We start from the raw sequence: 24706 nt of genomic DNA on the forward strand, positions 1-24706 counted from the left end.
GTGAAATGAGTTAGGAAGCATCCCATCCTCTTCAATTTTTTGGAGTAGCTTGAGAAGGATAGGAATTAAATCTTCTTTGAATGTTTTGTAGAATTCACCAGAGAAGCCATCAGGTTCTGGGCTTTTGTTTCTTGGGAGGTTTTTCATTACTATTTCAATCTCTTTCCTGTTGACTGGTCTATTCAGATTCTCTATTTCTTCTTGATTCAGTTTTGAGAGGTTGTATGAATCTAGAAATTTATCCATCTTTTCTAGGTTATCCAGTTGTTGGCATCCAGCTTTTTACAGTATTCTCTTATGATCTTTGTATTTCTGTGGTGTCCATTGTGATTTCTCCTCTTTCATTTCTGATTTAACTTACTTGAGTCTTCTTTTCTTCTTAGCAATTCAGTCTAAGGGCTTGTCAATTTCTTTTATTTTTCTCAAAGAACCAGATCTTAGTTTCATTGATCCTTTTAGTTGTTTTGTTTATTTCTGCCCTTATCTTTATTATTTCCTTTCCTCTCTTGACTTTGGGCTTTGTTTGTTCTTCTTTTTCTGGTTCTGTTAGGTGTAGTGTAAGTTTGTTTATTTGAGATTTCTCTTGTTTCTTAAGGTAGGCCTGTACTGCCATAAATTTCCCTCTTAGTACCACTTTTATGTATCCCATAAGTTGTGGAATGTTGCGTTTTCATTTCCATTTGTCTCCAGGTATTTTTTGGATTCCTCCTTGGATTTCTTCATTGATCCAATAGTTGTTCAGTAGCATGTCGTTTAGTCTCCACATGTTTGTGGCTTTCCCAGCTTTTTTCATGTAGCTGATTTCTAGTTTCATAGCATTGTGTTCGGAAAAGATGTTTGATATGATTTCAATCTTAAATTCATTGAAGCTTGCCTTGTCTCCCAACATATGATCCATCTTTGAGAATGTTCCACATATGCATACACTTGAGAAGAAAGTATATTCTGCTGTTTTGCAATGGAATGTTCTCTATATATCTATTAAGGCCATCTGGTCTAGTGTTTCTTTTAATGTCGGTATTTCCTTGTTGACTTTCTGTCTGGATGATCTATCCGTTGGTGTAAGTGGGGTGTTGAGGTCCCCTACTGTTATTGTGTTGCTGTCAATTTCTCCCTTTAGGTATGTTAGTAGCTGTTTTATCTACTTTGGTGTTCCTGTGCTATGTGCATATATATTAGTATTAGGCCTTCTTGGTGGAATGTCCCTTTCATCATTATATAGTGCCTATCTTTGTCTCTTGTTATCTTTTTTATCTTGAAGCGTGCTTTGTCTGATACAGGTATGGCTAAACTCTCTTTTTCTTGCCATTTGCTTAGAGTATCATCTTGATCCCTTCACTTGGAGCTTGTGTTTGCCTTTAGAGCTGAGATGTGCTTCCTGGAGGCAGCATATCATTGGTCTTGTTTTGTAATCTATCCAGCCACCCTGTGTCTTTTGATGGGTGAAGTCAACCCATTTACATTGAGTTATTATTGATATTTGAGGGCTTAATACTGCCATTTTATCTTTTGTTTTCCAATTGTTCTATATTTCCACTGTTTCTTTTTCCTTGTATTTCTGTCTGCCATTTCAGTTTGGTGGCTTTCTGTCATGTTTTTCTCAGTTTTCTCTTTATGATTTGTGACTCTGCTCTGACTTTTTGTTTTGTGGTTACCATGAGGTTTTTAGACAAGATCTCATAGGTGAGATAGTCCTTTTTCTGATAGCCTCTTATCTCCATTAGCCTGTGCAGGTTCCATCCCTTTTCTCTTCCCCTTCTGTGTTGTTGTTGTCACAAATTATTCTTCTTTTGTGTGAGTTTGTGACCAAATTGAAGTAGTTATAGTTATTTTGATGCTTTCTTTCCCTTTATCCTCTATGTTATAATTAAGTCTTTACTAACTCATTCTGATAGAGAGCTGCAATTTTCTGACTCTGTCTGCCTATTTATTTCCTTGCACAAAGCTTTGTAAACCTTTGCCTTTTTGTTTCAGGTTAGAGGGCTCCTTTCAACATTTCTTGTAAGGCAGGTATCGTGGCAATGAACCCCTCAGCCCTGTTTGTCTGAAGAAGCTTTTCATTCTCCATCATATCTGAAGAATAATTTTGCTGGACAGAGTATTCTTAGCTGACAGGTTTTGTCTTTCAGTATTTTGAATATATCATTTCACTCTCTCTTAGCCTTAGGGTTTCTGCTGAGAAATCTTCTAAAAGCCTGATGGGGGTTCTTTGTACGTTATTTTCTTCTCTCTTTCTCCCCTTAATATTTTTGCTTTCTCATTGTCTTTTGACAGTTTTAATATTATATGCCTTGGACAAGGTCTTTTTGTCTTCAGGTAGTTAGGAGTTCTCTTAGCTTCATATATTTGCATGTCCAGTTCCTTCCACAGGTTTGGGAAGTTCTCAGCTATTCCTCCTTTGAATAAGCTCTCTGCTCCTTTCTCCTCCTCTTCTCCTTCTGGGATGCCTATAATCCTTATGTTACTTTTCCTAATTGAATTGGATGCTTCTCAAAGAATTTTTTAATTTAAAAAAAATCTTAGTTCTCTCTCCTCCTCCACCTGAATCCCTTCTAGGTTTCTGGCTTTGAGCTCACTAATTCTCTCCTCCATATGGTCTGCTCTGTTTTTAATGCTTTCTACATTATTTTTCATCTCATTAATTGTGTCCTTCATCTCCACAATTTCCGTTTTATTATTTTTTTTAGAGCTTCAATCTCTTTGGTGAAGTACTCCTGCTTTTCACTAATTTTATTCCTGAGCTCATAGAACTGTCTTTCTGAGTTTTGTAACTTGTTGAGTTTCTTTATGACAGCTATTTTGAATTCTCTGTCAGTTAGCGTGTAACCTTCTGTGACTTCAAGTTTGGTTTCTGGAGAGTTGTCATTCTCCTTACATTCTGCCACATTACTGTAGTTCTTCATGATTTCTGATGAACTGACCCTCTGTTGGTGCATTCATGGTAGGAACCACCTTTCTTATTTGGGTGCAGCTTTGGTTACTTTGGTTCTGAGCTGCTTCGGATAGTATTTGAGAGCCTACACTTTCCAGCCTCCACTGCATCTACCAGAGGCATCGTCAGGGCCCTCCACGTCCACTTGTGACTTTGGGATTGCTGGTGCCTTGCTGTTTACAATGCCACTACAGTTCCAGGTGTCGCCAACAGGGTCACCAGGCTGTGAGCACTTCTGCTGCTTCTAGGGCCACCTGGGTCTCGTGTTCTCCTACTGGCTCTCCATGGGCTCTCCAGGCTCAGATGCTGCTGCCCCACGTCCCAGCTGCACTGCTGGTCCTGGGTTCTCTGGGAGGCTGAATGCACAGTTGCCAGGCGTGCTGGTTTTACAGGTGTCAGTGTCGCTACCAGGGGCCAGGGGACCCGGGGACTTGTATGCAGCCCCCACTGCTGGTGGAGCTGATGTCAGAGGTGCCACCCCTGGGGGCTAGATCACTGGTTCTGCTGTGATTCCTGATACCTCTGGTCAAAGTTTCCACCTGCCACCAATGGGGTGGGGACAGGGGTTATTTTTTCTGCTCTCACCCCGTCTGCTATCAGTCATGACAGCCAGGGTGTCCACCGCCACCTCTGCTCACGGTAGCACGAGCTGAAGCATGAGCATCTGCTCCCTGGATCGCTGCTGCCAGGGCAGGGGAGGGGGCTGCTCCTCCAGTTCCACTGCCTCCTGGGGGTCCAGTCCACCCAGCTTCAGATGTATAGATGCACAGCTCTCTTAGGCGTCCTGTTGTGCTGTGTAGTGAATTCTCTGTTGGTTGGTGGATGTCTGTGTGGTTATAACTTAGAGGGGAGAGAAAAAAGGAACAACTCACTCCACTATGATACTCAGTTGTTAGTACTTTATATGTGGTCTTTGAGCATGTCTTCATATGTAAACTTGGCTCATGTTTCTTCTCCCGTCCCTTCTTTCCTTCCTGTCTTGTCTCCCAGCTTCCTTCCTTACTTTCTTTTTTTTGGTATATTTTGTTTTTTTATTTCTGTTTCTGATCTTAACCTCCCATACCAGCCTTAAAAAGTTATTTGGAAAGCTTTTGATATTTTCTCTAGGTTTTGGACTTGTTTGATGTAGAAGTAAAATTTCTTTAAAATTTTGGTAACGTGCAAACATACACATGTTTTGAAACGTACTTTTGTGGGAGAGGTTGACTTTGGTGGGAGAGCTTGGCTTCTTTTTTTACATATTTCTGTCATTTTTCTTTAAATACTACTTTTTAATTTTCTTTTATTTTTTACATAACCATTTATTCCAATATAATTCACATACCATACAGTTTATCCATTTAACATGCACAATTCAATGGTTTTTAATTGAGTTGTGCACAGAGATGTTCAAGCATCACCACAATCAGTTTCAGAACACTGTCGTCACCCCGAAAGGAAACCCTGTGCCTGTCAGCAGTCATTCTCCACTTCCTTCAGCTGCATCAGACCTAGGCAATCACTAACCGACTTTCTGTCTCAAAGACTTGCCCACTTGGGATCTTTCATGTAAGTGGAATCATATAATATGTCGTCTTTTGAGAAAGGCTTTTTGCAGTTGTATATCTTCAAGGTTCATCCACGTCATAGCACGTATCAGTACTTCAATCTTTTTTGTCAAATCTTCCATTTTACGGGCGTGCCACATCTTCTTGATCCATTCATCCGTTGATGGACATTTAGGTTGTTTCTACTTTTGGGCTATATTAATAATGATGCTATGGACATTCCTTATAAGTTTTTATGTGGACATATTTTTATTTCTCTTGAGCATATAGTTAGAAGCAGAATTTCTGGGTCATATGGTGACTCCATATTGAACCTTTTGAAGAACTGCCAGCCTGTTTTCTAAAGCAGCTGCATCATTTGACATTCCCATCAGTAGTGCCTGAAGCTTCCAATTTCTCCACATCCTAACCAGCACTTATTTATCTATCTTTATTATTTATTTTTTTAATTTTAGCCATTCTAGTGAATGTGAGGTGGTACCTTATTTTGGTTCTAATTTGCATTTCCCTGATGGCTAATGATGTTGAGCACCTTTTCCTTTGCTTATAGGCTATTTGTGTATCTTCTTTGGCTAAATGTCTATTCAGAACCTTTTCCCATTTTGAAATTTGGTTATCTTTTTATTGGTTAGTTATAATAGCATTTTACATATTCTAGACACAAGTTTCTTATGATGTGTATAATTTGCAAATATTTTTTCTAGTCTGTTGGTTATCTTTTCACTTTCCTGCTGGTATATTTTGAAGCACAAAATTTGTAATTTTGATGAAGTCCAAGTTACCTGTATTTTCTTTTGTTGCTGTGCTTTTGGTCCATATCTAAGATGGTTTTGCCAACCCAAGGTCAGGAAGATTTGTTTCTATATTTTCTTCTAAAAGTTTTGCATTTTCAGCCCTTACACTGAAGTCTATGATCCATTCTGAGTTGATTTTGGTGTATAGTGTGCGGAAAGCAATACAACTTCATTCTTTTGTGTGTGGATATCCACTTACTCCAGCACCATTTGCTGAAAAGACAATTCTTTCCCATTGACTTGTGTTGGCACTTTTTTTTGAACATCAACGGGCTGTAAAAGTTAGCGTTTATTTCTAGACTTTAAATTCTATTCCATTGATCTGTATATCTCTCCTTGTGACCATAACACACAGTCTTGATGACTGTAGCTTTGCAGTAAGTTTTGAAATCAAGAAATGTGATGTAAATACTCCAACTTCATTCTTCTTTTTCGGGATTGTTTTAGCCATTTTAGGTCCCTTGAATTTCCACATGGATATTAGAGTTAACTTAGCAATTTCTGCCAAGAATTCAGCTGGGAGTCTAACAGGGACTGCATTGACTCTCACGTCATTTAAGAGCGTACCACCATCTTGACAACGTTAAATCCTCTGATTCATGAGCGTGGGATGTTTTACAATTTATGAAGGTATTTGAAAACTTCTCTCAAAAGTGATTCTTTAGTTTTCCAAGTATAAGCTTTCCACTCTTTTCCTAAATTTACTTCTAAGTATTTCATTTGTTTTTGTACTATTATAAATGGAATTATTTCTTAATTTCATTTTTGAATTGTTCATTATTAGTTTATAGATATACAACTGATTTTTGTGTATTTATCTTGTACTCTGTAACTTTGCTGATGTTTAACATTTTTATAATTTATATTTTAGTATTTTTGTAACCACAAAAGTAAGACAATAAATATTCGTCAGTAAGACAATGCTGCATATTTCTGAGAAGTCATTCCAATAGTGTATTTTGCATCAATAAAATGACCTTTCTATCAATTATATAATAGTATGCATAAAGGCTTGTAACATAATATCAAGAATGATAATTAATAAATATGTTATCAGAAGTATATTATCAATAATTTATTAAAAGTAAAATTATCACAATAGCGTGGATTTATTATGAGCCATTTAGTAACATGGAGATAAAAATTGTTAATGCAACATTATTTCTTCTTTCAAAACTATTTTTCTGAATTTGGAAAAGGCTGTGAAAACATCAGGAAAAAGGGAAACAGAGAGTGAGAAAAAGAAATAAATTTTGATCTCCTCCTCAGCTGATCTTTTTTTTTTTTTTGAAAGATTAGCCCTTAGCTAACTACTGCCAATCCTCCTCTTTTTGCTGAGAAAGACTGGCCATGAGCTAACATCCATGCCCATCTTCCTCTATCTATACGTGGGACACTTACCACAGCATGGCTTTTGCCAAGCGGTGCCATGTCCGCACCCGGGATCCGAACTGGTGAACCCCAGGCCGCCAAAGCAGAATGTGCACACTTAACTGCTGTGCCACTGGGCCGGCCCCTCAGTTGATCTTTGTCTCAGTCACTGAACTGAGGATTCAGTGAACAGTGAATATGTATTTCTAATCAATGAATAAACAATGCTTTCTAGATCTGACCAGTAAGAAATAGCAGGATTTTCACTCTCCAGCGCTGATGCGGGTGGAAGGAAACAGCCTCAGACCTCGGGGCGCCAGGCGGTGGGCATTGCCGATTCCCCTCACAGCAGGCCACTCAGCCCTCCCTCAAGACTGCTCCTGGATCTTCCTCCTCTTCTGTCCTTCCAGTGGGAAAGAGGGTTCTGGGAATATAAGTCAGACCAGGGCGTGACTTGCTTTGAACACTGTCACCCCTTTACATCGTTCCCAGAACGAAACCCTCCCCGGCTTCTACGAACTCCCTCCCTGACTCCTCGGTGCTGTCCTCTGTCCTCCCTCTGCTGTCATATTTGGATCCTTTAAGACATGTTAGTCATCTCAAACAAGGGTGTCTCTTGCTCATGTCGAATCCTGTGCCTGAAACAGGTGTCCTGGGTAACGGATGTCACGGGCAGCCCCTCCCCTAAACGCTCTGCTCTTTCATTCCAAAAACACTTTTTTTTTTTTTAGCAATTAAAATCTCTCTGGCTCTACTCTAGGCACAGAGGTTGAGTCCATCAGAGGACAAAACAGACAAAGACCCTGCCTGCCTTGTGCTTCCGTTCTTAAAGGAGACATCTAGACCGGTCAATAACCGGGAAGAGTAAGTACCGATGTAGCATCTTAAAAGATAACCATGGGCAAGAACACACGAGAAGGAGACAAATCAAGATGTGGGGGTGGTAATGTGGGGCCCAAGGGCTGCAATGATAAAGGGGGTGCAGAGAGAAGGGCTCGTGTGTCAAAGACTTGAAAGATGCGAGAGTCAGTCTTTCCTCTGCCGGGAAGACAGAGCACCAGCAGAGGCTGAGCCACTGCCCTAACTAGCCAACGCCCTAACGAGGGCCTGGGGCAGGATGAGAGAGGGCAGAGCATGAGGCATGAGTGAAGGCAGGCAATGGGGGACGCGGTTTATGCCGACCCTTAGGACTTTGTGGCATCTTCAACTCTGAGTGAAATAGGAGACATCGGAAGCTTCTGAGCGGAGATGCTATATGACATGGTGAAGTTCTCAGTGGATCATTTGGGCTCCTTCACTGAGCATGGACCAGGTCTGGGGGAGAGGTGTTGTGCAAGCAGGAGGACCCATCAGAAGACCACTGCCATGATCAGGAAAGAAGATGGAGCTCTCTGCCAGCAGGAATCATGGGGGTGGGGAACCGCCATCAGGTGTGGTGTGAGCCTGGCAGGCAGACCCAGCATGATTCCTCATAGGCTGGATGTGGAGTGAGACAGCGAGGGGGTCAAAGATAACTCTCTGGCTTCTGGACTTGGCAAATTGAAGTACCAAACTGCCCTCGACCCACATGGGGCAAGTGCCAGTCTGGGGAGTGTGGAAGACATTGTTGCGAGACAGTCGTTGCACAGGTTGGGTGTGAGGCTCTGCTGGATTTCAGGTAGAGTCGTCATCTAGGCAATGAGATCACTGAGTCTGACGTTTCGGCGGCACATCAGAGCTGGAAACGCACACATGGGATTCACTGAGATAGAGATGGTCCTTCAGATCATGTGCCTGGATGATCTCAGCAAGGGAGCGGGTGTAGACGGAGCAGCGGAGCAAGGATGGAGTCTTGTGCACTGCGGCACTGAGAGGCTGGGCGGAGGAGGGGGAGGGAAGGAGACAAGGAGGGCAACCAGTGAGGCGGGAGGGAGAACAGCGGCGGGGGGGGGGGGGGGGGGGGGGTGGTGATGCTCTAGAAGCTAAGTGGAGAATTTTTGTCAAAGGGGATGTGTGATAAACTGTGCCGAAAACTGCTGAAGAGTCGGGTCACTCCCTCCTCTTTGTTCCTGGACGTTATTTATAACTCCTCTGCACCTAATCACAACCTTTTCCACTCCTTTTGTTTATTTGCTTGTGTTACTGTCTGCATCCTCCTCCAGAATGTGTGGTACGTGACAGTGCCAGATGTGTGGCCTTGTCATCTGCGCCGTCCAAGTCTTTTAACACAATTCTTGTCACATAAAATGTCCTCAAGACGTATTAGTTAAAAGGATGAATAAATAAATGAATGAGGGAAGGACGTGTTTAGACACATTCCCGTCCTCTCATAGGTCTTGTGTGTTCACATTCTTTTCTTCGCAGGGAGTCCTTACTCTACAGATGTCTTCTGAGCTCAGCCTCGACCACAATGAGCGGTCCTTGCACATCCACTTACGACTTCAAACCAAATGGCACCTTCAGTGGCGATCCTGAGAAAACCCAGGCTTCGAAGATCCTCTCTCCTCTTGCAGTCTTCATCTCCCTCTGGGGGCTGGTGGGGAATGGTCTGGTTCTTGGCCTCCTCGTGTTCTCTGTCAAGTGGGACCACTTCACTGTCTTTATTTTCCATTTGTCATTGGCAGACTTTATCTACCTTTCGTGTCAGACAGTGGTGTTGGTGAAAATAATGTTAGATGCCTTTCACAACATTTGGTTTGATGCCTGGCCCCTGGAAGTATTCACATACACTTCCTACACAGTGGGCCTCTGTCTCCTGGCTGCCATCAGCATGGGGCGCTGCCTGGCTGTCCTCTTTCCCGTCTGGTACAGATTCCACTTGCCCAAGCACACGTCCACCATGCTGTGCATCCTGATCTGGGTCTCGTCCATTGCACTAAACGTGGTGAGGTTCCTCTCCTGTTGTCACACTCATCCGTTCGTGCCTTGCAATGTGTGCCTTGAAATCTTTGCTGTGTTTGTTTGTGCTCTTCCTTCTGCAATAATAATGTGCATTCTGACTACACTGTTCAGAATCAAGTATAGCTCCCGGCTTCGTCCGCCCGTCAAGCTTTATGTCGTCCTTCTGCTTTCTGTCCTCTTCCTTCCCTGTAGCTGTGCCGTTGTTATTCAAGTCCACACTGACCCCTATTCTAACGCACCCTATTTGTTTTGGCTTTGGATCCTGCTCTCCTGTGTAAACAGCTCTGCCAACCCCTTCATTTATTACTTTGTAGGGAGATTTGGGAAGCAAAGGCATCAGGAACATTTGAGGGAGATTTTCCAGAGGACTCTGGGGGAAGAGGCGGATCCGAGAGGAGACACATCGAGTGGGGAAGTTAATAGTTCAATCTGAGTAACCGGAAGGGACATAGTCAGGGCACCTTTGAAATTACACAGCTCTACTCTGCATGAGTTTCTGATATACTCAGCCCCAATCCCGTATCTTTGTCCTCCGCCTCTTCTCTCACAGCCAGGAAACCACCTTTATTCACCATCCATCTGTGCCAGGATGTCTGGAGCTCATGGGTACAGGGTGAGCCTATCTCGTTTTGGATGGTCCTTCTCTCTGCTCCATTCCTCGGGTGTTTTCTTCTCTACACAATGTGAGCTAAATCTTACCAAACTCACGATTAGTCCACGTGGTCCAGGGTCCTCGGGGTGCAAAGAGCAAGGGAGAAGAAGCATCCTCGCTCCCATGTTTGAATCCTGCTTTGATAAAACTATTCCTATAAACTTACATGAGCCACAGCGCCATTCTGAGGCTCAGCGCTCTAATCAAAAAGGTTTACGGGGGGCCGGCCCAGTGGCACAGCAGTTAAGTTTGCATGTTCCGCTTCGGCGGCCCAGGGTTCGCCGGTTCGGATTCCGGGTGCGGACATGGCACCGCTTGGCACGCCATGCTGTGGTAGGCGTCCCACATATAAAGCAGAGGGAGATGGGCACAGATGTTAGCTCAGGGCCAGTCTTCCTCAGCAAAAAGAGGAGGATTGGCAGCAGATGTTAGCTCAGGGCTAATCTTCCTCAACAAAAAAAAGGTTGACGGGAATTCTAGTCCTCCTTTTTTGGAATAAAATAGGAGATGACACGTGAAAAGGAAGAGGTCCATCATTCTAAGTGAGTAAGTACTGAACCCTGGAGTCAGACCGCCTTTTCCTCTCCTGATCCGAGTCCTGCTGCTGTGAGCGATCTGCTGTCTGCGCCCTGTCTTTCCTTGGTTTTATTCATCACTGGCTCAAATACCGACTTCGAGTTCACCGACACGTTTATTTATTGTCAGTGTGAAAAGAAACACGACTGTGCACTGGGGAAATGCCTTCTGAGTGTCTAGAATTGGACTGAGGTTCGGGAACAGCACGACCCTCGCTTTCACTGAAACGGCAAATAAAGTTGCATTCCTCTGGGCGGTTTGTCTCTGTTCTCAAATATTCGATATGGCCGTGTTCCCAGGTTGGTCATTGAGAGAAGCTGGTGGGAGAGAAGTTTTTTGTACTATTTCAAATTTGTAAATATTTTGAACTTAAAGCCTCTCTATCTAACTTGATAGAGATTTACCTGACTTCTCTGGCTCTTTGGAACCCACTTACAAAGAAAATATAGAAAGAATCATCCTTAAAACATATTTCTGCCATCTCTATGTTATTTCCTTTGGCCAGAACCCGATCATATTTCTGAACACGGTGGATGGGTAATGAAAGCGTAGGTCCTGGGAGCATGGAAGATCTAATCTGTTCACGGGTGGCGTATATTAAGGATCTACAGAGGGACCATTATCACATGAAACCATCAAAGGCACATGTCACAAGTGCCAATCTCAGCAGTCAGTTCTCTTTCTAAGGCGCTCAGTGTAATGACCCTCCGTGTGAGTCTGCGAGGGCTGCCATAACAGAACACCACAGACCGGGGGCCTAAACACCAGAAATTTATGTTTTACAATTCTGGAGGCTGGAAGTCCAAGATCAAGGTGTCAGCAGGGTTGATTCTTTCCGAGGCCTCTCTCCTTGGCGCATAGACGGCCATCCTCCGCCTGTGCCCACACATGGTCGTCCCTCTGTGCGTGTGGGTGTCAAATCCTCTTTTCTTATAAGGACACCAGTCTATTGGATGAGGACCCCTCCCTTATGACCTCATTTTAACTTCTTTACCTCTTTAAAAGTCCTGTCTCCAAATACAATCGCACTGGTGGGGCTGGGACTTCAACACATGAATGTGGGGGGGACACGATTCTGTCCACAACACCATTTCTCAGAAAATCTACTGCAAATGGGGTGTTGATATTTGGGTTTGTGTCACCCTTCATCTCTGATCTCGGATGGTTGTCTGAAACATGGCTCTGGCACCCACCCTGTGTCTTCCTTGCCTGCCATGAATCTCCTGTTCCAGGAAAAACTCACTTCTTCCAAAGATGAACAAGCACAAAGCAGCCCGGCCAGGATCTACACACAAAAGCTACAAAAACAACGAATTAGGAAAAGGTGAAACAGACGGCTGGTCTCTCGGCAGTAATATTCCTTCCAAAGGGGAGATGGACTTGTGACAAGTTATTCCACTGGGCAGTGACACAGGAAGTGAAGAAATGACCACTAATCACCAAGAATGCATATCACAGAGACGAGAGCCACAGGTGGAAAAGATTTTGAGACAGCCGAAGGAGCTGAGATCTGGACTGACTAAACAAACAAATAAACAAAAAAGAGCAGGGAATATCACACAAAGAAGGTGAAATTAGAAAAATTCAAAATAAGGATTCATAGGAGATAAAGTGAGACAAAATAAACACAACCAACACAAAAGGTTTAAAAGAATTTTTGCTGGTATGTGAAAATATACCTAAATTCTGTATATTGGCCTTTTTCTGGGGACACGGAAATTCACTCAGTAATTCTCTTAACTCATCTATAGATTCTGTTGGCTTTTCTATGTTTCTACTTTCTCAGCAATTCTGATTTATTGAGTGCCCATATCACATCCCAGGAAATATTGATTCAGAATAGTAAAGTACCTAGAGAGCAGCAAAGGAGAAACATCAAGTTATTAAACAGGATGAGCGTGTGATAGGTGTACAAACAAAGAAACTCTGGAATGACATGAGGACCACCAATCATTATGCTGGGACACAGACATTAAGTGGACAGTCCCAGGAATATATAATATGTCCACTAATACTTATTTCTTTTTCTGAGCTATTTGAGTAAAGGTTGAAATCTAAGGGAGACGTTGATGTCTTCGATTTGAGATCTTCCCTCTTTCTTACATTGGCATTTACTGCTATAAATTTCTAAATTTTCATTTAGTGCCATTCTGCCAATATTGTTGTTTTGTTTCATTTTCATTCAGTTCAAAATACTTTCTAAATCCTCTTTTGACTTCTTCTTTGACACATATATTGTTTAGATGTGTGCTGTTTAATTTCCAAATATTTGTGGATTTTCCATGATGTCTTAGATCTTACACTTTTTGTCCGACTTGGAAAATTTTTGGCCATTATTTCTTCAAATAAGTTTTCTCCCCCCTGCCTCATTCATGGACTTGAACTATGTGTCTATCAGGCAAACTGTTTCTTTCAGCTCATTGATGCCCTTTTTACTTTTCAGAAAGCACTTCTCTGTGTTTTATTTTGTGTGGTTTCTATTGCTATTTCCTCAAGTTCACTAAACTTTCCTTCTGCAATGTCCACTCTACCGTTAATCTCATCTGGGTTATTTTTCATCTCACATGTTGTAATTTTTATCTGTAGAATTTCCATTTGCATCTCTTTGGTATCTTTCATGTTTCTTCTTAAGTCGTGACTATGTGGAGTACTGTTTTATTAGGTTTTAGTGTCCTTATCTGGGAATTCTAACATCTGCAACAATTCTGGGTTGGTTTTGATTGACTGAGTTTTCTCCTTATTATGGGTGTATTTTCCAGCTTCTTTTAATGCTTGACGATAATGCCAGATATTGTGGATTTTATGTTGTTGGGTACTGGAAATTTTATACTTCTCTAAATATTCTTGGTTTTTCCTCGTATAGACTGCTAAGCTATTAGGAAACAGTTTGAATCTTTTGGGTCTTACTTTTCAATTTCATTACATGGGACAAGAGTGGTGTTTAGTTTGGGGCAAATTATTCCCCTCACTGAGGAAAGACCCTTCTGCATCCTCTACCCATGGCCCCTGGACTTAGGAAGGTTTCTACTCTGGCTAGTGCGAGCATGCACTATTCCCGACCCTGTAGACTTGTAGAAAGTCAGTTGGGCACATGTGTGGGTCTTTCCCTCATCTTTCCACCCAGTTCCTTTCTCTGACTCTGGCCAGAGTCCTGCCCTGTGCTGCTGGGGCCCATTGCCCTAGGGATGGGGAATATGGCCTTGGAGTGGGTAGACCAGATCGAGGCTGGATGTGCCCACTCAGTTCCACGTCACAGCTCTTGATGAGCAAGGGACTAAGATTAAAGTTGAGAATCTTTTTGAAAAACAGCTTTCATCACATCTCACCCCTAAGAAAGAAGCTCCTGAGGGGCATTCCAGCATAATTCACACACAGGGAGGCCAGCAACGTGGGCCTTCCCTCAGTTCATCGAACGATGCTTGGCCCTTTATAGACACTTAGGCTGCTGCAACAAAATACCGTAGGTGGGGCGGCTCGCACAGCAGACACTGCACACTCACGGTCTGGAGGCTGGAAGTCCGAGATCAGGGTGTCAGCATGGCCAGGTGCTTGGGGAGGACTCTCTTCCTGCTTTACAGATGGCCGCCTTCTCACTGTGTCCTCACAGGACAGAGAGACAGAAAGGGCAGCTCCTTCCTCTTCCTATAAGGACACTGGTCCCATCATGCAGGCTCCACCTCATGATCTCACGCCCCCCAAGGGCCCCGCCATCTAATACCATCATATTACGTCTTCCACATGTGAATTTCAGGGCACGCAATCATTGAGTTCATAGCGGACTCAAAACAGAGTGTCTCCCCATTCCAGGCATGGAGATGTAGTGGGGTTTCTGTGTCCCACACTTTCAGCTGCATTGTCACCTCTCAGGAACCACAGTGGCAGGTCTATGAGATCTGCCCATCCACTTGGAATGCATCGTGTTCCTCCCTCCATTGTGGGTACCAGCTCTGTGTGTGCATTGATGTCTTAGGACTCAGATGGGGGGTGCCATCAGTTCTGAAGACTCCTTTTTGACCTACGGATTATGTAGAAGTGGGACGTTTAGTCTCCCAGTGTTTGGAGCCTCTCTTTGCACAAACATTCATTAGAGAGATTAGTCTGCAGTTTTCCTGTCCTGTGATGTCATTGCCAGGTTTGAACATCACGCCCACTCTGGGCTCAGAAAACACATTAGGATGAATTCCTTCTTCTGATCTCTGGAAGATTTTGTACCATTGGTGTTATTTCTTCCCAAAAAGATTGGAAGACATCAACAGTGAAATTATTTGGGACTTTCTTAGTGAGACTTTAAATAACATATTCAATTTTAAAACAGATATAGGAATATTCACATTTTCTATTTTTTCTCGTTAGTTTTGATCAATTTTATATCTCTGGGAATTTTCTGAAATGCCTGAATAATTGTCTTACTTGTTATTAATTGATTTAAGAAATATTAATTTCTAGGTTTTTGAAATTTTATTACCTTGGTATAATAGCCTTTTGTTGGTTTATGCATTTTCAAATATTCTCCCAATATTCTGAGGCTTGATTCTTTTTTTTTTTTTTTGAGGTCACAGTAGTTTATAACATTGTGAAATTTTGTTTGTACATTTTTATTTGTCAGTCACCATATAAATGTGCCCCTCCACTCCTCGTGCCCACCTCTCAACCCCCTTCCCCTCTGGTAACCATTAATCTGTTCTCTTTGCCTGTATGTTAGTTTATCTTCCACATATGAGTGAAATCATACGGTATTTGTCTTTCTATGTCTGGTTTATTTCACTTATAACACCCTCAAGGTCCATCCCATGTCATTGCGAATGGGATGATTTATCTTATTTTACAGCTGAATAGTATTCCATTGTATACACATACCACATCTTCTTCATCCAATCATCAGTCGATAGGCACTTGGGTTGCTTCCACTTCTTGGCTATTGTGAATAATGCTGCAACGAACACAGGGGTGCATAAGTCTCTTTGAATTGTTGATTTCAAGTTCTTTGGATAAATACCCAGTAGTGGGATAGCTGGGTCGTATGGTATTTCTATTTTTAATTTTTCTTTTTATGCTTTTTTGGATGAGGAATATTGGCCCTGAGCTAACATCTGTTGCCAACCTTCCTCTTTTTTTTTCTCTCCCCAAAGCCCAGTACATGGTTGTACATCCTAGTTGTAGGTCATTCTAGTTCTTCTATGTGGGACGCCACCACAACATGGCTTGATGAGCGGTGTGTAGGTCCGCGCCCAGGATCCTCACCAGCGAACCCTGGGCTGCCAAAGCAGAAAGCACTAAGTTAACCACTCGGCCACAGGTCCAGTCCCTATTTTTAATTTTTTGAGAAATCTGCATGCTATTTTCCATAGTGGCCACATCAGTTTGCCTTCCCACCAGCAGTGTATGAGGATTCCCTTTTCTCCACATCCTCTCCAACATTTGTTATGTTTTTGTCTTGGTGATTATAGCCATTCTAACGGCTGTAAGGTGATATCTTGGTGTATCTTTGATTTGCATTTCCCTGATGATTAGTGATGTTGAACACCTTTTCATGTGCCTATTGGCCATCTGTACGTCTTCTTTGGAAAAATGTCTGTTCATATCCTCTGCCCATTTTTTGCTCAGGTTGTTTTTTGTTGTTCGGTTGTGTGAGTTCTTTATATATTTTGGAGATTAACCCCTTGTTGGATATATGATTTGCAAATATTGTCTCCCAGTTGGTGGGTTGTCTTTTCCTTTTGTTCCTGGTTTCCTTTGCCTGGCAGGAGCTCTTTAGTCTGATGAAGTCCCACTTGTTTATTTTTTCTTTGGTTTCCCTTGCCTGAGTAGACATGGTATTCAAAAAGATCATTCTAAGACCAATGTCAAAGAGTGTACTGCCTGTTTTCTTCTGGGAATTGTATGGTTTCAGGTCTTACCTTCAAGTCTTTGATCCATTTTGAGTTGATTTTTGTATATGGCGAAAGATAATGGTCTACCTTCATTCTTTTGCATGTGGCTGTCCAGTTTTCCCAACAGCATTTATTAAGGAGATTTTCCTTTTTCCATTGTGTGCTCTTAGCTCCTTTGTTGAAGACTAGCTGTCCAAAAATGTGTGGTTATTTCTGGGCTTTCAATTCTGTTCCATTGATCTGTGTGACTGTTTCAGTACCAGTACCATGCTGCTTTGATTACTATGGCTTAGTAGTATATTGTGAAGTCGGGGATTGTGATCCCTCCAGCTTTGTTCTTTTTTTCAGGATTTTGTTGCTCCATATGAATTTTAGGATTCTTTCTTCTATTTCCATGAAGAATGTCATTGGGATTCTAACCGGGATTGCATTGAATCTGTAGATTGCTTTAGGTAGCATGGACATTTTAACTATATTTATTCTTCCAAACCATATGCATGGAATATCTTTCCATTTCTCTATGTCATCGTCAATTTCTTTCATTATATAGGTCTTTCACATCCTTTGTTAAATCTATTCCTGGATATTTTATTGTTTTATTTTTGTTGCGATTATAAATGGGAGTGTATTCTTGAGTTCTCTTTCTGTTACTTCATTACCAGAGTATAGAAAAGCAACTGATTTTTATAAGTTGATTTTGTACCCTGCAACTTTGCTGTAGTTGTTGATAATTTCTAATAGTTTTCTGATGGATTTTTTAGGGTTTTCTATATATAAAATCATGTCATCTGCAAACAGCGAGAGTTTCACTTCTTCTTTTCCAATATGGATCCCTTTTCTTTTTCTTGCCTAATTGCTCTCACCAAAACCTCCAGTACTATGTTGAATAAGAGTGGCAACAGTGAGCACCCTGGTCTTGTTCCTCTTCTCAGAGGGATGGCTTTCAATTTTTCCCCATTGAGTATGATGTTGGCTGGGGGTTTGTTATATATGGCCTTTATTATGTTGAGGTACTTTCCTTCGATGCCCATTTTATTCAGAGTTTTTATCATAAATGGATGTTGGATCTTGTCAAATGCTTTCTCTGTGTCTATTGAGAGGATCCTGCGGTTTTTATTCCTCATTTTGTTAATGTGGTGTATCACATTTACTGATTGGTGGATATTGAAACATCACTGTGTCCCTGGTATAAACCCCACTTGATCATGGTGTATGATCTTTTTAATGTATTGCTGTATTCAGTTTGCCATTTTTTTGTTGAGGATTTTTCATCTCTGTTCATCAGCAAAATTGGCCTGTAATTTTCCTTCTTTTTGTAGTTCTTGTCTGGCTTTGATATAAGGGTGATGTCAGTCTCATAGAATGTACTAGGAAGTGTTCCATCTTCTTCTATTTTTTAGAATAGGTTGAGAAGTATAGGTGTTAAATCTTCTATGTTTGCTAGAATTCTCCAGAGAAGCCATCTGGTCCTGGACTTTTATTTTTGGGGAGGTTTTTTGATTACTATTTCAACTTCTTTACTTGTGATTGGTCTATTCAGATTCCCTGTGTCTTCTTGGTTCCATTTTTGGAGGTTGTATGAGTCTAAGAATTTATCCATTTCTTCTAGATTGTCCAATTTGTTGGCATATAGTTTTTCATAGTATTCTCATAATCCCTTGTATTTCTGTGGTATCCATCGTAATTTCTCCTCTTTCATTTCTACTTTTATTTATTTGAGACTTCTCTCTTTTTTTCTTAGTGAGCCTAGCTAAGGATTTGTCAATTTTGTTTATCTTCTCAAAGAATCAGCTCTTAGTTTCATTGATCCTTTCTGCTGTTTTTTGCTTGTTGTTTCTTTGAACAAGCTTTCTGCTCCATTCTCCTTCTCTTCACCATCTAGAATACCTATAATCCTTATGCTGCATTTCCTAATTGAGTCTAATATTTCTCAGAGAATTTCTTCGTTTCTTTTTAGTCTTAGTTCTCTTGTCTCCTCCATCTGAAGCATTTCTATCCTTCTGTCCTCCAAGCTGCTAATTCTGTCCTCCATAATATCAGCTCTGTTATACAAAGATTCTAGATTTTTCTTTATCTCATCCATTGAGTTTTTCATCTCCACAATTTCTGATTGGTTTTTCTTTATAGTTTCAACCTCTTGCATGAAGAAATCCATGATTTCATTGAACTGTATCTGTATTTTCTTGTAAAACTCTTTGAGTTTTTTTATGATAGCTATTTTGAATTCTCTGTCATTTAGATTATAAATTTCTGTGCCTTCACGATTGATTTCTGGGTGCTTGTCACTTTCCTTCTGGCCTGGAGTATTAAAATATTTTCATATTGTTTGATGGTGGGGATTTTTGTCTCTGCAGAGTGATAGTATTTGGTAGCAGCTTCCACCTGCCACCACTGAGTATCGGTCAAGAGCTGTGTATTCTGAGCCTGCCATGATCCATGGCCCACTTGTTCACAGCTGCTGCTTTTCCATCATATGCGCAGGCACTCTGGCCAACCAGCTGAGCTGGAGTGCTGGGTGGGGGAGGGGTGCTTTTTTTGCATGCGCTCTGCTCTCACTATCTGCTCTCCTGAGGTGCAGGCTTAATGAAGACACCCCCACAATAGCTTAGCTACCTCTCTATGGGGCTTCCTGTCAGGCTGTGAGGGAACTTGCAGAGCGAAGGTGTTCCCACAGAGGGCCACCACTCCCCACCTCCTCTCTAAGCCACACACAGTCCCAGGGTCGCTGCCATTCAGGAGGGAGAGGAGATTCCCCTTACCTCCTTCCACTTTCCCTGGGGGTCCAGCACCTCCACCTTCAGACATATGGCTGTGTGGGTCTTTCAGACGTCTTTTGTGTTCTGTGAATGCCCTCTGTTGGCATATGAATGTCCTTTTCATTGTGTCTTTGAGGGGAGAGTCTAAGGGAAGTGCTCACTCCTCCATGATGCTGGCATCACTACATTTCCAGGTTTCCTGGATGCCCTGGCATCCTTCCTTTGACTTCTGCAGTTGGTACAGGTCACAATTTGACAGAATAGGTGGCAGAACCATGTAGAGTCTTTAATGGCAGGGGAGATGTCATCCCCAGAATAGCTGGAGTGAGCTACAACTTCCCAGGCTTGACTTGTTTCTGTTTTTTTGTAATAAGTACAGAATTTCTTAATTCTAATATGGCCCAATGCACCAATTTCTACCTCTATTCTCTGTACTTTTTAACTATAAGAATTGCTCTGTTCCACGATCATCAGTATTTTCTTTTACAATATTTTCTAGTGTTTCATCTTTCACTTTTAAGACTACAAATCTCCTAGAAATGGCAATTATTTGGCAAGTACTCTTTGAAAGTATGCCCTTCCACATTTCTCTGCAGTGGTGCCTTTAGGATAAATGAAGTGTCCTCAAGTGTGTGAGTCTCTAAACATTTTGTGCCAAACAAGCATATTATACTCAGTTCTTTGTCTATCTTTGGACCAATAAAGCACAGTCAGAATCACATAGCTCTAGGAGAATCTTAGATCTAGTGGAGTGTGTTCCCAGTTTTTCCTAAGTGTTTTATGGCCTTATTGGTTTAGGGCAAATGAGGATATAATTACTTGACAACACACAATGTCAACATATACAGTCCTGGGAGTAATGATGAGCCCATCAGTTATGAGATGGAGGACAAGATGCACAAACCAGAAGACTGAGGCTATTGGTTTGGTCATAAGAGTTGGCTCTTTGCTGGGCAGGTATGCTTGCAAGCAGAGTTTACACATTTCTTTTTCCCCATGTCTCCTCTATTGATGATTTATCAAGTATTCTCATCCCATAAATATAAACCAATTACCATCCATATGTTCCTGGAAACACGCTCTCCTCTCCTGTCATAAGTATCCCGACTCATGTACTCAGGGAGCAGAACTGGTGGGTAAATTATGTGTTATTCCTCACATCACTCCTCCTTGTTCATTCCCGGTCATGCCAGGCCATCTGCAGATAGTTTAATTGCCTCTCTGGTCTACTTAATAACACCCTGAGTTTTTGCATGATGGAGACATAAACCTATTCCTTCCAAGACTGCTGCTCTCCCCTGAAATATCCGGGACAGACCAGGTTGTGGGGTGCTCTGGAAGCACAGGAGAGCCTTGACGTGGGTACCTGAAGGATGACCTCCCTCTCCATGCTTATTGTGTAAGTTGATGGTGGGCCCATTCTGGTACTTTCCAAACATCTGGAGTAGCTTCTCTTTCTATGTTCTTGTTCCTTCTGACAAATGATGCTTTTTCTTCACCTTTGGAAATATCATATATCATCAGTCTCACACCCTCCCTCCATTCTTTAGTTCAGTGCGAGTTATGAGCCCATGCGTGCTAACAGGGGCAAGACCGCTCACCTGCAGTGCCGACAGCTGATTTCCGATCACCGGTCATCGCAGAATCCACAGTCACTCCAAAGTCAGTGCCCAGGTGAGGGGGTCCAGGCCGAGGTCTGTGGGACCTCAGAGTTTCGGGACGAGGGAGTAACCAGGAAGAGTCTGTGCCGCCTTCCCTCTCCCCTCACAAACTCAGAACTCACTTCGACAACTCCGACCTCAGGGATACACAGAGGAAGCCATCTTTCCAGGGATTATGGAGCTAAAAATAGTAATAACTCTAATCTACTGCTTCATTCGTTATCTATTTAATACAACTCTCTCTGCTGTTGGGCCCAGTCTCAGGGACGCCAGCGATCATGCTACAGCACTCATGAGGGACTCACTTCTTATCACCTGTGACGAAGGCGGCAGAACGGCAATCACCCCCAGCAGCAACATTTCACATGATTTACAGTGTTTTGTGCACGTGAAGGATGCTGATGCCCCTAATACTCAGAGCAGCGCTGCGGGGCAGTGACTCTTGTTAGGAGCTCTTTGTCGAAGTGGAATTGTAAGGATTAGAGAGATTACGTGACTTTCTCAGAGTCGCCGCCTAACACGGGGTGTCTGGGGTCTGAAGGGAGCGCGGGCAGTCTGACTCCCGTCCACGCATCACCTTCACACTTAGTACCGTAAGCTGGAAAATGATACATTCCCTACACTGTATGTGTCCACACGCACACACACGCACGCACACACACACGCTAACACACCACATGCAGACAAAATTTACTTTCTTAGGTAAATGAAATACTTCATACTACTATGAAATAGAAAATAAAAGCAGTCGTTGAAGAAGGAGCAGGAACTTCACCTTGTAAAAAACGCAGCCATACAGAAGTAGGAGGATGAAATTAGAAGAGAATTATCAATAAAAACACAGCCTGCATGCGATGCTCTGTGTAAAGGAAAAGGCTAAGGGTGGCATTCCGTTAGTGTTTGCACACTTGGAACACACGCAGGAAATCAGGACGAGTGACAGATGGGGGAGACATGGGTTTCGGGACCTTGTGTGCCAGGCCCCCTTAGCGAGCTCACGGTTCCAGCAAAGGGCACCGACCCTGCCCTGTCCAGGTGGGCGCTGGGGGAGGGGCTCCACAGCACGTGCCCTGTGGGCGGCTCTCCAGGGGCCACACACAGGAGGGCAGGTCAGAGACCCAGGGAGGGTCGAGATCAGCCAAAGGAACAGCCAGATGCGTTAGTACTGGGGTGAGGACATCCCTTGCACATGGGCCTTGTGCCCATCTGTGACCAGGGAACCAGGCAAAGAAAGGGTTACAGAGGATCCAGCTAACAACTAAAGTGATCTGTCTGGGGTTTTTCAGACAAAAAGAAACTATGTAGTCTGTTTTGCAGAGAAATCACGTGTTTACAGAAAGACCTCTGCAAATTGTTCCAACATCAGAAGTCCTAAAGTTCCCTTAACTCATTAGCATCTTAAATTTCCCTCCTCTGGGGAGGTCCAAACAGCCATTTTTAGATCATGCGATGTATGTAATAACATGTATACACTCTATACATGCGCCTTAATGAACACACTTGTTACAAATAAACCCTGACCTTCCGCCCTCCTGTGTATAACGTCTCCATGAGCACTGAGCTCGGGGAGACCCTGCTCTGGGAGTTGTCCCCGCTGTTCTCCATTGCTTGTGCAAGCAATAAACCTTTCTTCCCCTGCTTCTGCCTTGGTTGTGCTTTTCGGCTCTGCAGTCACCAAGACATGAACCCATTGAGTTCGGTTCACAGCCTCTCCCTAGGAGCAGAGGGCTGTGGGAAGCCTGGATAAGCAAAACTAGCAGAGGAGACTTCCAGAAGGAAGATACAAGGAGGAAAAAAACAGACCTAACAGGCACTTGCTTGTAAATCTCAATGCAAAGCATGGAGGCCTATCAACTCGAACACGATTATTTCTCATAACGAATTTGTGTAAGAGATGGGGTGGCTGTGCCGGCCTTTAAAGTGGGTGCAGGATGGGTGGGCCCTCGTGCAGGGTCGGATCTTGAGGCTCCAGCAGAGCTGCCCTCTCCCTGGGCTCAGGGGGACATCAGGTGTCGTCTGGGGACGGCGGCTCTTCTGTGCTCAGCTCCACGTCCTCCGTCAGCGCGCTCTGGAGCACTTCCCTGAGAGGCTTCTGGCCCCGCTGTTGCCTCTGCCTTCCCATGAAGAAGTAAATGAGGGGGTTGACCCCGCTGTTCAGGGCGGAGAGGAGGTGGAGGATGGGCAGCAGGATGTCAAAATAGGGGAGGGACGGGGAGAGCCTGTCGGCCAGCAAGCCTGCGCCGAGAGGCAGACCGAGCACCAGGAAGGCCAGGACCGTGAGAAGGACGATCCTGGAGAGCCTGGCGGGCTGTCTCCGCATGGAGAAGCACTGCACCCAGATGAGCAGAGCCAGGCTGGACGCACAGAGCACCAGAAAGGTAAGGAAGAACATCCCATAATAGACCAAGTTTACTACATCACACGAGAAGTCCACAAAGTGGACACACAAGAACACCAAGATCCCCATACACGACAGCCCCCAAATCAGAGCGCACGCGATGGCCGAGAGCTGCGCCGGGCGGCGGCACCTGTACCAGATGGGGAAGAGCACGGACAGACAGCGCTCGACGCTGACAGCCATCAGCAGACTCAGACCCCCCAGGTAAGAAGAGAAGGTGACCCCTCGTATGAGCACATTGAGCACAGCTACGGAGCGATTTAAAACCAAAAGTAGGAACCTGACGCTTTTGCAGAAGAGGAAGGCGAAGTCGGCACCGGCAAGTTGAGGATGTAGACGGAAAAGGGGTTCCTCTTGATGCGGAACCCGATCAGCCAGATGACCGTCCCGTTCCCCACCAACCCACAGAGGCTCACGAGCACAGTCGCAAGGAAGAGAGCGTTCTCGTAAGCGGAAAAGGCGTGGGCCCCATCCACACTCGTGGCGTGCGCTGTCGCGTTCGCCGCCGTTGGTAACTCAGACCCGTTGTTCGGGTGTGACGGCCAGGGCTGCGGTCTCGGAGAGACGCCCGTGGGGTCATTTCGGGGCTCGTGAGCCATCTGCTCGCCCTGCTGCAGGGGTCACCCCTGTGAAGATGGAGATGGGGGAGGGGCCTGGACCCCTGAGTTTGGGGATGATCCCGTTCACTCCACCAGCCTCCAGCTTCAGACCCTCCCGCGAGCCTGGGAGCAAGGACAAAGCGTGTGAGCCGCGGAGGGTCCTCCCAGAACTCTGTTCCCAGAAGCCACGATGCTGGCACGTGCAGGTGACCACCTTGCTTGGTCCCAGGGCCAGTCCCTCTCCCTGGAAGCTCCTGAAGAAATCCTAGACTTGCATGTCCCCCAGAGCCCAGGCCGGAGCCTGAGAGCCCCTCCCTCTAACCTGCTGGAGGGACCTCGCTGGGGCGACTGCTCCCGCCTCGCATTGCAAATCTGCAACTCGTCTCTCTTTTCACCATCGGCTTCTTTTCTTGACTACATTCTGTAAGTTTGCAAATCAATAGAATCATCAGAAAAGAGAAGTATGTTTACATAAGAATGAATATTAATAAAATTGTATAAATTGAACACCAGTAATATACAAAAATGTATTTGTCCATTTGCCTTCAGTTATTATCGTGCACAGAATACACAATGGTAGTGTTGGATCTGACTCAGTGGCGTTTCCTTCATGGCTCATTCACACACACGTGCACACACAGACACACAATGACTTCTGAATGCACGAAAA

The 24706-nt window shown here is 43.6% G+C and overlaps 1 pseudogene; it reads right to left on the reverse strand.

Moving 5' to 3' along the window:
• Nucleotides 1-23044: 23044 nt before the first annotated feature.
• LOC123277935 (mas-related G-protein coupled receptor member X4-like) lies at nt 23045-24122 on the reverse strand (annotated as a pseudogene).
• Nucleotides 24123-24706: the final 584 nt, after the last annotated feature.

This window comes from Equus asinus, chromosome 17 (assembly GCF_041296235.1).
Source record: "Equus asinus isolate D_3611 breed Donkey chromosome 17, EquAss-T2T_v2, whole genome shotgun sequence".
In the NCBI taxonomy this organism is placed as follows: Eukaryota; Metazoa; Chordata; class Mammalia; order Perissodactyla; family Equidae; genus Equus; species Equus asinus.